This window comes from Mesoplodon densirostris, chromosome 3 (assembly GCF_025265405.1).
Source record: "Mesoplodon densirostris isolate mMesDen1 chromosome 3, mMesDen1 primary haplotype, whole genome shotgun sequence".
NCBI lineage: Eukaryota > Metazoa > Chordata > Mammalia > Artiodactyla > Ziphiidae > Mesoplodon > Mesoplodon densirostris.
The window spans coordinates 14801454-14815009 of record NC_082663.1 but is presented as its reverse complement, the minus strand read 5'-3'; the positions used below and the strand labels follow the sequence as shown (position 1 = coordinate 14815009).

Below are 13556 nucleotides of genomic sequence, written 5' to 3'. Positions count from 1 at the left end.
GTTAAGTGTTTGACATTCCCTACTACAATTAATTCAACAGTAGGGGTCTTTCACCTAATGGGAGGAACTGTACTCCCAACTCCAGGTTTGTAATTTCGGGGCTTTGTCTCAGTGAGAGGTTTAGTTTTGTAGCAGGCACTTTAAATCATTCTCATCCCTTTTGCTTAAAGATGAGGTTTTTGATCATTTTAACATATCTAGTTAAGTCTTCAGTTCTAGGTTTTGTAGGATAATTAATTCAAAGAAGGAATATATATACATACATATATATATATATATATCCCTCTGTTTTAGATGAAAACTTACTGGAGAATTTACAAATTTTACAGGCTACATGAGGAGGGTTCTGCCCCCAATTTCTTAACTGTGGTTTCTGTGAAACTTTCAGAGTTGTGCAGACCTTGATTAAGAACCATTGATTGAGAATAATGTAGTCAGTATAACACGTGTTCTTAATGTCACTACAACTTTCACCTAATTTCACAGTTGGGTTGACATTAGTTTTAAGGACAAAAACTAATACACAAGGTGAAACAGAATTAATGTTCGAGTGTGCAGTGGGTTCTAGGATCCTGTTTATACCAGTTTTGTGTTCTAATAACGCTGTAAGACCATGCATCCTTTTCTTTTCAAAAAACAACTCGACATTTAGTTCTGGTAGATTCATTTAACCAGCAGAAAGATAAACTGAGTACATTTTCTTGTTTCATTTTTTAATATTCTGCATTTCATATCATAATTACTTTCATAACTACACATTTGCCTGTTTTGTTTGGCTCGTCTTTTTTTTTTGTAGCACAGTTAGAGTTGTTGGAAAAGATGTGTGGATAAGTCTTGGAGTCATTGGATATAATCTTTATTTTCAGGAATCATTTTCTGTTCACTTACCTCACTAAGGTGCTCTGAGACTGGAAAAACAAAACTATGAAAATTAAAGATCTGTGTTAATATGTGATGGGGATCTGATAGGAATGAAATGTGTGTTTCTTCCATTTATGTAAAATACTCAGGGCCCAACTGACTAACCCTGAATCAGATAAAGAATTATTCAAATGAAAAAAGTGGATAAAAGTTGCTTGGAAGAAAATGGTTTTCTGGTAATATGATATGAAAGAGTCATTTTAAGGATTCAGGGGGAAAACTGGGTGGAAACATGGAACAGAGTGTTTTCTTTTTTTGAGGGGAGGAGGGAACAGAAAAGTGAGTGGATTGTGATTTGTGACTAGTTTAGTAGCTGATTCATCGAGTGACTTAGGACAATGCACTGTTTCCCTCTTGTGTGTGAGGCTTTTTGTTTGTGGGGATAAATTACAATGAAGTAATATGGGTTAAGTATTTGAAGCTCTTATGTAACCAGGTAATTATTATTTACTGGTGTCCTCACTTCACCTTCTTAGCTTAACTTGTTCAAACAAGTTTTGATGCTTTCAATGAACCTCAGAAGACCTAGAAGCTTTCTGGTTAAGTGTTTAACTTCCGATTTCCCGTGACCGTTTCACTCCTTTAAAAGAAGAAAATCTGTAATTTTACCCACCACTACGTACTTGATGTGCCAAGTCCAAATACTTTGCACAGACGTCTTTAAAATACTGTTTCTTTTAAACTTGGTTTTTAGCAATGGGCAGGCGACAGTGACTGTCTTAATATTATTTAGAAAGTTAGATAAAGGAGTTCTAGGACCTTAGGGAAACAAATGAAACAACATATTTTGAAACAGGAAACTATAACATGCACTGGGGGTACACGAGCCTTACTTGTTTTATAGTCTGACATATTCTGATCGGTGGACCTTCGGCTACCAGCCCTGCCTGTCACATACTAACTGCGTGACTTTAGCCAAGTTAATTGAGCTCTCTAGGTCTCAGTTTTCTCATTTATAAAATTGGGGGTAGAATAGCACCTTCCCAGAGGACTGACTGCCAGACAGAATATAGGTACCTGCCTGGTCATCTAGTTAAGAATTGCCGTAATTATACATGCATGTGTGTATGTGTATTCATGCATATACGTGTGTATAGATGTGCACACACAGGTTGTGGAAATGTTGGGAGTAGGTCATTGCCTTAGAAATTTAAAAGGGGAGGGTGGAGTGGGGAGCATGCTTTAAGCTGGAGCACGGGGGAGGTTTTGTGATGTGTGGAGGTGGGTGCTGCCCTGGGCCAGCTGTGTGTGGTTTCAGCCTGCTGCCAGGACTGGAGGCACTGGCCTCATAAATGAGTAGCCGTGGGCTCAGGGCACAAGGGGGACAGGAGGAAGCGGGGCAAACGGAACCAGAGTCCACAGCAGGATTTCCAAAGAAACAAGCCTTTGTCGGTGCAGGGCTGAGCCGACGGGAACAGGCAGGCATCATCTGTTGGCAGCAGCGATGCCTAAGCTCCCAGGTCCTTTCGACCTGTGCGTGGTAGCCACCTGTCTGATGCTCACACAGCCCTATAACTGGGGAGGGGGTGTTTTTACCGACTTTGGACAGATTAGGAAGGTAGTGGATTGACTCACATCAGGTCACATCACCGAAGTGACAGGATCCCTGTGAGGAGTTGATTTCCCTGGTGGAGTTCCTCTCCCTCTGCCTGGAACCCCTGCACCTTTATTGCAGCACCTTTTAAAGGCACTTTCAGGGTGAGTTTCCCCACCCGCCCCTTCCCTTGACTGGCTCTTGGCACCCTTGCTCATCTGTCTTTTATCTCCTTGGCTTCCTGCATGGGGCCAGGCATGGAGGCAATGCACTTTGAACAAAAGAGCTTTTTGCAAAAGGCAGGTGAGCAGATGCCTTAGACCCCCATCTCAGTCAACACATGGCGTCAGAAACGACACTTATGGGGTTAAAACAACACAGTGGTTAAAAATCCACCTGCCAATGCAGGAGACACGGGTTCGAGCCCTGGTCCAGAAGATCCCACATGCTGCGGAGCAACTAAGCCCGTGCACCACAACTACTGAAGCCCGCGTGCCTAGAACCCGTGCTCTGCAGGAAGAGAAGCCACCACAATGAGAAGCCCATGCACCACAATGAAGAGTAGCCCCTGCTCACCGCAACTAGAGAAAGCCCGCGTGAAGCAACGAAGACCCAATGCAGCCAAAAATAAATAAATAAAATATATTTTAAAAAAATAAAAAGAAATGACACTTATTTACACTTTGACAGGTGTGGGGACACATTTTCGAAAGGGTACAGATACTTGTGAAGGATTTTCTGTAAGACGCTGTTTTCTAAGGGCTTACTTTATGCTGTGAAACCAAGAATGTACTGGCCACCTGATCTTCTGTTTATCACGTAGTAATACTGCTACATAGCAGTCCCCCAAAAGATTAGTCTCATGGCTTCTCTGATTCAGTCTGCCTTGTCTAGTTATCAGATACTGTGCTCATCTCAGCAGGAACCGTTACGGTTGAGCCTGGGTGTGAGCTAATATGTACTGGACCAGTGAAAACCCTCCAAGCCCGAGCCCGCCGGACTCTGGAATAATGAGGCCAGGACAAAGAGATCATGGGCTTTAATTATTAGACACACTTATGAAAAGCTTATTAATGAAAAATAGTTTGTGAGAAGAGTTGACATAGGATTCAGCTTCCATTGTTAAAAGTTCAAATAGAGCGTGGCTTTGTTGGAGAGTCTGAATTAATGATTAAGTGTCTCAGACCACAAAGTCTCCTCCGTTTTGATGGTCTGTGGAGCTGGTGAATTGTAACTGTCCTTTCTATCTTGGAGAAATCTGAAAAATTAAAAAAATTTCCAATGGAAATGAACCTCCAGCTCTGCTGTTTCATGCTTACTCACACATAATTTAAAGGGTATTAAATTTATGGAGGCAAATTGCAGTGTCAGTAGAAGGAAGGACATTTTAAGCCGTTTTTCTAAAATCTGGAAAATCTGTCTTGACTGTTGAGTTTTAGCTCGCTTAGCAGGATTGTTCACGTTGCTAATAATTCGTTCCTACCTTTTGTACAGAAGTATTGTCTCCATTTTAATAGGCTTAGCTCAACCCACAAAATAATTACCCATAATAATTCTTCTAATACACAATGAAAAGGCCTTAACAACTTTAAAACTGAATTCATTTGAAAACGTGCATTGTTTCTTAATAATATATTTTTTGCAGGGGTGAGGGGCTGTTTTTAGGGATATGTAAGCAGCTTCTAAACATTTTTAAATCACCTCTTTTATTTTTAAACAAAGATAGCTCTCCCTATGTTGAAACTCTTCCCCCCCCGCCATTTATTGGTTTTAAGTTTATTTGTAGCAGCCAGATCTTTAAAATAAGGGCTTAGAGCCTATTTTGTGTTGTACCATATTGGCAACTTATAACACCGCCTCTGAAGACATGTAAACACTATACATTTGATGTAGTTTACACTGTGTCAGGAGCAGCTCTGTTCCTGGAGCAGTAAGTACTAGACCACAGCCTTTTTCACAAGGGCTTCCGTGCACAGAAAGAATCAAATGTTGCCCGTGAAACGTAAAGCAAAGAGTCTCTTAGGGCAGGTGCACTTGCTTAGGCTCTTCTGTTTTAATTTTTCTTTTTAATCACGGGGCCACAGCCTGTCAGTAGGAAACCCGCCCGGAGATTGCCAGAGCTTGCTAGATTGTTCGCCCAGGTCCTTCTCATCTCCTTCATGCATGCACACGTCTGCCCATCTTTCACTTGGCCACCCAGGCTCCTACCTTCTTCCTTCCTTTCCCACTACACTTGGAATTCAAGTACACAGATCGCCTCTTGTGGCTGTAATGAAGTGGGTTGTCAAAGTGAAGGGCATGGGGGAACAGAGACTTGAACCCTGGTCTTACAGGTAGTGTTGAACGTGGGGGGTTGTTTACTTATGTATTTATTTTTTACTACGGAGGTGCTGAATTGCTACCAGAATCTCTGAAATCTTCTTCCTCCTCACTTAAAAAAAAATGTATTTATTTATTTTTGGCTGCATTGAGTCTTTGTTGCTGAGTGCGGGCTTTCTCTAGTTGCAGCAAGCGGAGCCTCTGTAGTTGTGGCTCACGGGCCCTAGAGCGCGTGGGCTTCAGTAGTTGTGGCACGTGGGCTCAGTAGTTGTGGTGAACGGGCTTAGTTACTCCGCGGCATGTGGGATCTTTCCGGACCAGGGCTCGAACCTGTGTCCCCTGCATTAGCAGGTGGATTCTTAACTACTGTGCCACCAGGGAAGTCCCCTCCTCACTTTTTTATTTCCCTGAAGTGTCCTACTAAATCATCCAAGCATGTAAATCCTAATATTTCTTCTTTCCTAATATTCAGCTGGTTAATATCCTATAGATTCTGTCCTGCTGGCAGTGCCCTGTCTGTTCATGGTGACTGTTTCATGGGCCCTTTTCCTGGGTTCTCTCTCCCCACCCAGTCATCTGGGGGTGCCTCAGTAGAACATCAGCACGTGTGGACCATGGCTGGGTGCTGCACCAAAGTTCTTTTTAACTGTTATTTCAGTGTCCCAAGAGCCTTCTGGTCCAGGGATCTCCAGGGTCACGTCAGGCACGTGACAGGAGCTTTCAGACTGTGCTCCAGGGTCGAGGAGAGACCGTGGTCTCGGGTGCTCTTCAGTGGTTCTCACTTGTCACCCGTGTGGTTCTCTTCATAAGCCAATTGCAGAAACCTCCACTGCAAACCTCTACCCAGGCAGACCGTCTGGGGCGGGGGCCAGGTGTACCTGTATCCACCACATACACCTGTATCTGCCCCATGTGGCCACAGTGAAGATGCCCATGCTTTATGGAGCTTGAGTGCCTTCCTGACGGGGGTGTTATGGCATTTGGAAGTGTGTGGAGTTCTGTTCTGTTACCACTGAAACCGAGGCCAGAGGCATTTAGGGGCCGGGGCCTGGGTGCTAAACACCCAGAAGGTGAACAGCAAAGGGCTCTCCTGTCTGAATGGTGGACAAGCACTTTACCTTGGACGAGGTGTGCATGGCAAGGCCCCTTGTTAGTGTTGCGGTGCTTTTACACAAGCAGGTGTAAAACCAGACAGGGACGGGTAGGTGGCAAGATGATGGTGTGCCTGGAGAACAGCTGGCAGGGAACAGGGGGCAGGAAGGAGCAAGGCACACCCAGGGACAGTGGCCAGGCCAGGCCGGTGTGAGGGGGACGTGGGCGTCCTCAGCCTGTTCCTTCCCGGCTCCATCCGTGCCGTCCTCTGCTCTCTTCCTGGCCCTGCTCCGCCAGACTGCCTGGGGCTCATCTGCACTGCTCCGTGCTCAGCTCTGAGCCTCTGATGTTTATGGGCTGGGTCCACTTGTCGTGCTCGGGCTGACCTTCCTCGTTCCGGGAGTGCTGGTTTTACCGAGTTCCTGCCCTTGATTCCCTTTTGGGGCCTGGTGGTCAGCATGGTGTCAGAGGGGCTCCAGCTGGTGAGTTTCAGCGTTTGAGGGGGGCTCGGTGTGCCCGCGAGGGAAGTGCACCAGTGTATATGGAGTGTCTGCGTGTGTCACCATCGGGGCCAAGTGCTTATTTAACTCAAGTATTTTTTTTTACTTTTATCTTTATTTTTTTTAATATATAGCTCTATCCTCCTTATGTTTTAAAACATCTCTGTATGTGATGTATATGCCTAGAAAAAAAAACAGGAAAGAGAAAGCTTTCATATTTTATTTTTTTAACTATTTTGGAAATAATTTCAATCTTAAAGAAAGTTGCAAGCATAACAATAGTACAACGAACACCCACGTATCCTTTACATAGGTTCACACATTAGCATTTTACTCTATTTGCTTGTTTGCTGTTTCTCTTCCATATACATCTAGATCTACATGTATTCACACAAACACACACAAATAATATATATACATAACATTTTTCTGAACGATTCAAGAGTAAGTTACTTGCATAAAGCCCTTCACCCCCAAATATTTCAGTGAGCATTTCCTCTAAATAATAATATTCTTTTACATTTACACAGTAGAGTTTTCAACTTCAGGAAATTTAATATTGATACAATATTTTTATCCAAGCAAACAGCCATATGCCAGTTTTTTAGTTAACCTGATAATTTCCTATGTAGCATTAATTCTTTTTTTTTGAATTTTTGAATTGTATTTAATTAATTTTTTTATACAGCAGGTTCTTATTAGTTATCCATTTTATACATATTAGTGTATATATGTCAATCCCAATCTCCTAATTCATCTCACCACCACCCTCCCCCCGCTTTCCCCCCTTGGTGTCCATACGTTTGTTCTCTACATCTGTGTCTCAATTTCTGCCGTGCAAACCGTTCATCTGTACCATTTTTCTACGTTCCACATATATGTGTTAATATACGATATGTGTTTTTCTCTTTCTGACTTACTTCACTCTGTATGACAGTCTCTAGATCCATCCAGGTCTCTTCAAATGACCCAATTTTGTTCCTTTTTATGGCTGAGTAATATTCCATTGTATGTATGTACCACATCTTCTTTATCCATTCGTCTGTTGATGGGCATTTAGGTTGCTTCCATGACCTGGCTATTGTAAATAGTGCTGCAGTGAACATTGGGATGCATGTGTCTTTTTCAATTATGGTTTTCTCAGGGTATATGCCCAGTAGTGGGATTGCTGGGTCATATGGTAGTTCTGTTTTTAGTTTTTTAAGGAACCTCCATGCTGTTTTCCATAGTGGCTATATCAATTTACATTCCCACCAACAGTGCAAGAGGGTTCCCTTTGCTCCACACCCTCTCCAGCATTTGTTGTTTGTAGATTTTCTGATGATGCCCATTCTAACTGGTGTGAGGTGATACCTGATTGTAGTTTTGATTTGCATTTCTGTAATAATTACTGATGTTGAGCAGCTTTTCATGTGCTTCTTGGCCATCTGTATATCTTCTTTGGAGAAATGTCTGCTTAGGTCTTCTGCCCATTTTTGGATTGGGTTGCTTATTTTTTTAATATTGAGCTACCTGCGCTGTTTATATATTTTGGAGATTAATCCCTTGTCCGTTGATTCGTTTGCAAATATTTTCTCTCATTCTGAGGGTTGTCTTGTCGTCTTGCTTATGATTTCCTTTGCTGTGCAAAGGTCCGAAGTTTCATTAGGTCCCATTTGTTTATTTTTGTTTTTATTTCCACTACTCTAGGAGGTGGATCAAAAAAGATCTTGCTGTGATTTATGTCAAAGAGTGTTCTTCCTATGTTTTCCTCTAAGAGTTTTATAGTATCTGGTCTTATATTTAGGTCTCTAATCCATTTTGAGTTTATTTTTGTGTATGGTGTTAGGGAGTGTTCTAATTTGATTCTTTTACATGTAGCTGTCCAGTTTTCCCAGCACCACTTATTGAAGAGACTCTCTTTTCTCCATTATATATCCTTGCTTCCTTTGTCATAGATTAGTTGACCATAGGTGCGTGGGTTTCTCTCTGGGCTTTCTATCCTGTTCCATTTATCTATATTTCTGTTTTTGTGCCAGTACCATACTGTCTTGATTTCTGTAGCTTGGTAGTATAGTCTGAAGTCTGGGAGCCTGATTGCTCCAGCTCCGTTTTTTTCCCTAAAGACTGCTTTGGCTATTTGGGGTCTTTTGTGTCTCCATACACATTTTAAGATTTTTTTGTTCTAGTTCTGTAAAAAATGCCATTGGTAATTTGATAGGGATTGCATTGAATCTGTAGATTGCTTTGGATAGTATAGTCATTTTCACAATATTGATTCTTCCAATCCATGGTGTATCTCTCCATCTGTGTGTATCATCTTTAATTTCTTTCATCAATGTCTTATAGTTTTCTGCATACAGGTCTTTTGTCTCCCTAGGTAGATTTATTCCTAGGTATTTTATTCTTTTTGTTGCAATGGCACATGGGAGTGTTTCCTTAATTTCTTTCAGATATTTCATTATTAGTGTATAGGAATGCAAGAGATTTATTTGCATTAATTTTGTATCCTGCAACTTTACCAGATTCATTGATTAGCTCTAGTAGTTTTCTGGTGGCATCTTTAGGATTCTCTATGTATAGTATCATGTCATCTGCAAACAGTGACAATTTTACTTCTTCTTTTCTAATTTGTATTCCTTTTATTTCTTTTTCTTCTCTGATTGTTGTGGCTAGGACTTCCAAAACTATGTTGAATAAGAGTGGTGAGAGTGGACATTCTTGTCTTGTTCCTGATCTTAGAGGAAATGCTTTCAGTTTTTCACCATTGAGAATGATGTTTGCTGTGAATTTGTCATATATGGTCTTTATTATGTTGAGATAGGCTCCCTCTGTGCCCACTTTCTGGAGAGTTTTTATCATAAATGGGTGTTGAATTTTGTCAGAAGCTTTTTCTGCATCTATTGATATGATCACGTGGTTTTTCTTCTTCAGTTTGTTAATATGGTGTATCACATTGATTGATTTGCATATATTGAAAAATGCTTGCATCCCTGGGATAAATCCCACTTGATCATGGTGTATGATCCTTTTAAACTGTTGTTGGATTCTGTTTGCTATTATTTTGCTGTGGATTTTTGCATCTATATTCATCAGTGATATTGGTCTGTAATTTTCTTTTTTTGTAGTATCTTTGTCTGGTTTTGGTATCAGGGTGATGGTGGCCTCATAGAATGAGTTTGGGAGTGTTCCTTCCTCTGCAATTTTTTGGAAGAGTTTGAGGAGGATGGGTGTTAGCTCTTCTCTAAATGTTTGATAGAATTCACCTGTGAAGCCATCTGGTCCTAGACTTGTTTGTTGGAAAATTTTTAATCCCAGTTTAAATTTCATTACTTGTGATTGGCCTGTTCATATATTCTATTTTTTCCCAGTTCAATCTTGGAAGTTTACACCATTCTAAGAATTTGTCCATTTCTTCCAGGTTCTCCATTTTATTGGCATGGAGTGGCTTGTAGTAGTCTCTTAGGATGCTTTGTATTTCTGCGATGTCTTCTGTAACTTCTCCTTGTTTGTTTCTAATTTTATTGATTTGCATCCTCTCCCTCTTTTTCTTGATGAGTCTGGCTAATGGTTTATCAATTTTGTTTATCTTCTCAAAGAACCAGCTTTTAGTTTTATTGACCTTTGCTATTGTTTTCTTTGTTTCTATTTCATTTATTTCTGCTCTGATCTTTATGATTTCTTTCCTTCTACTAACTTTGGGTTTTGTTTGTCTTCTTTCTCTAGTTCCTTTAGGTGTAGGGTTAGATTGTTTATTTGAGGTTTTTCTTGTTTCTTGAGGTAGGCTTGAATTGCTATAAATGTCCCTCTTAGAACTGCTTTTGCTGCATCCCATAGGTTTTGGATTGTCGTGTTTTCATTGTCATTTGTCTCTAGGTATTTTTTAATTTCCTCTTTGATTTCTTCAGTGGTCTCTTGGTTATTTAGTAATATATTGTTTAGCCTCCATGTGTTTGTGTTTTTTAAGTTTTTTTCCCCTGTAATTGATTTCTAATCTCATAGTGTTGTGGTCAGAAAAGATGCTTGATATGATTTGAGTTTTCTTAAATTTACTGAGACTTGATTTGTGACCCAAGATATGATCTATCCTGGAGAATGCTCCATGCGCACTAGAGAAGAAAGTGTAATCTGCTGTTTTTGGATGGAATGTCCTATAAATATCAATTAAATCTATCTGGTCTATTGTGTTATTTAAAGCTTGTGTTTCCTTATTAATTTTCTGTTTGAATGATCTGTCCATTGGTGTAAGTGAGGTGTTACAGTCCCCCACTATTATTGTGTTACTGTCAATTTCCTCTTTTATATGTGTTAGCAGTTGCCTTATGTATTGAAGTGCTCCTATGTTGGGTGCATATATATTTATAATTGTTATTTCTTCTTCTTGGATTGATCCCTTGATCATTATGTGGTGTCCTTCCTTGTCTCTTGTAACATTCTTTATTTTAAAGTCTATTTTACCTGATATGAGTATTGCTACTCCAGCTTTCTTTTGATTTCCATTTGCATGGAATATCTTTTTCCATCCCCTCACTTTCAGTCTGTGTGTGTCCCTAGGTCTGAAGTGGGTCTCCTGTAGACAGCATATATATGAGCCTTGTTTTTGTATCCATTCAGCGAGCCTGTGTCTTTTGGTTGGAGCATTTAATCCATTCACATTGAAGGTAATTATCGATATGTATGTTCCTGTTACCATTTTCTTAATTGTTATGGGTTTGTTTTTGTAGGTCCTTCTCTTGTGTTTCCCACTTAGAGAAGTTCCTTTAGCATTTGTTGTAGAGCTGGTTTGGTGGTGCTGAATTCTCTTAGCTTTTGCTTGTCTGTAAAGCTTTTGATTTCTCCATCAAATCTGAATGAGATCCTTGCCGGGTAGAGTAATCTTGGTTGTAGGTTCTTCCCTTTCATCACTTTAAGTATATCATGCCACTCCCTTCTGGCTTGTAGAGTTTCTTTTGAGAAATCAGCTGTTAACCTTATGGGAGTTCCCTTGTATGTTTTTTGTTGTTTTTCCCTTGCTGCTTTCAATAATTTTTCTTTGTCTTTAATTTTTGCCAACTTGATTATTGTGTGTCTTGGCATGTTTCTCCTTGGGTTTATCCTGCCTGGGACTCTCTGCTCTTCATGGACTTGGGTGGCTATTTCCTTTCCCATATTAGGGAAGTTTTCAACTATAATCTCTTCAAATATTTTCTCCGGTCCTTTCTCTCTTCTCCTTCTGGTGCTCCTATAATGCGAATGTTGTTGCATTTAATGTTGCCCCAGACGTCTCTTAGGCTGTCTTCATTTCTTTTCATTCTTTTTTCTTTATTCTGCTCCATAGCAGTGAATTCCACCATTCTGTCTTCCAGGTCACTTATCCGTTCTTCTGCCTCAGTTATTCTGCTATTGATTCCTTCTAGTGTAATTTTCATTTCAGTTATTGAATTGGTCATCTCTGTTTGTTTGTTCTTCAGTTCTTCTAGGTCTTTGTTAAACTTTTCTTGCATCTTCTCAATCTTTGCCTCCATTCTTTTTCTCAGGTCCTGGATCATCTTCACTATCATTATTCTGAATTCTTTTTCTGGAAGGTTGCATGTCTCCATTTAGTTATTTTTCTGGGGTTTTATCTTGTTCCTTCATCTGGTACACAGTCCTCTGCCTTTTCATCTTGTCTGTCTTTCTGTGAATGTGGTTTTTGTTCCACAGGCTGCAGGACTGTAGTTCTTCTTGCTTCTGCTGCCTGCCCTCTGGTGGATGAGGCTATCTAAGAGGCTTGTGCAAGCTTCCTGATGGGAGGGACTGGTGGTGGGTAGAGCTGGCTGTTGCTCTGGTGGGCAGAGCTCAGTAAAACTGTAATCCGCTTGACTGCTTATGGGTGGGGCTGGGTTCCCTCCCTGTTGGTTGGTTAGCCTGATGTGATCCAGCACTGGAGCCTACCCAGGCTCTTTGGTGGGGCTAATGGCGGACTCTGGGAGGGCTCACACCAAGGAGTACTTCCCAGAACTTCTGCTGCCAGTGTCCTTGTCCTCACGGTGAGCCACAGCCACCCACACCTCTGCAGGAGACCCTCCAACTCTAGCAGGTAGGTCTGGTTCAGTCTCCTATGGGGTCACTGCTCCTTCCCCTGGGTCCCGATGCTCACACTACTTTGTGTCTGCCCTCCAAGAGTGGAGTCTCTGTTTCCCCCAGTCCTGTCAAAGTCCTGTAATCAAATCTCAGTAGGCTTCCAAGTCTGATTCTCTAGGAATTTCTCCTCCTGTTGCCGGATCCCCAGGTTGGGAAGCCTGACATGGGGCTCTGAACCTTCACTCCAGTGCGTGGAGTTCTGTGGTATAAGTGTTCTCCAGTTTGTCAAGTATTTTTTTTTTAAAGACAACAATTTGAGGTATGATTCACCTCCTGTAGAGAATGCACATTGAAATTGAAATTTGAAGAGATACTAGCTTTTATAAGGATATTGCCAAGGTTTTATAAGGATATTGCCAGAAAGGAAGGACGTCCAAACTCTTTTTGGGAGAGCTCAGTGGCGGATGGGAAGCTATACAGAGAGTGATGATATTGACAGAAACATGGCCACGTTGATCCCGCATAACCTTTGCTCTTCAGTTTAAGATTTCAACCAGATTCCCATTGTTTTCTGTAAGCCTCAGGTGCTCCGGCTCTTTAGATATTCAGACCAGATTTCTAGCAGAAGATGTGCATTTAAAGAGTACAGTTCACTGGTTTTAAGTAGATTCACAGGGTTGTGCAGTCATCACCACAATCAGTTTTAGAACATTTTTACCACCCAGAAGGAAACCTCAGACCCATGAGCAGTCACTCCCCATTTCCCCTCCCATCCTCCCCAGTGCCTGGCAACCACTAATCTACTTCCTGTCTCGGGATTTGCTTATTCTGGACATTTGCTATAAATGGGATCATACAATGTGTGGCCTTTTGGGTCTGACCTCTTTCACTTGGCATAATGCTTTCAAGGTTCATCCGTGTTTGCATTTATCAGTACTTCATCCCTTTTTCTTGCTGTATAGTACTCCATTGTATAGGTATACCACATGATGTTTACCCACCCATCTGTTGATAGACATTTGGATTGTTTTCACTTTTTGGCATATAGAAATAATGCTGCTAGGAACACTTGTGTATAACTTTTTTTCCATGGACATTTGTTTTCATTTCTCTTGGGCCTATACCTAGGTGTGGAATTGGTGGGACAGATGGTAACTTTGTTTGCCCTA

The 13556-nt window shown here is 41.1% G+C and overlaps 1 protein-coding gene across 3 annotated transcripts in view; it reads left to right on the top strand.

The window, feature by feature from the left end:
* MYO10 (myosin X) overlaps positions 1-13556 on the top strand; it is a 226110-nt gene that overhangs the window by 72771 nt on the left and 139783 nt on the right. The window lies entirely within an intron of this gene.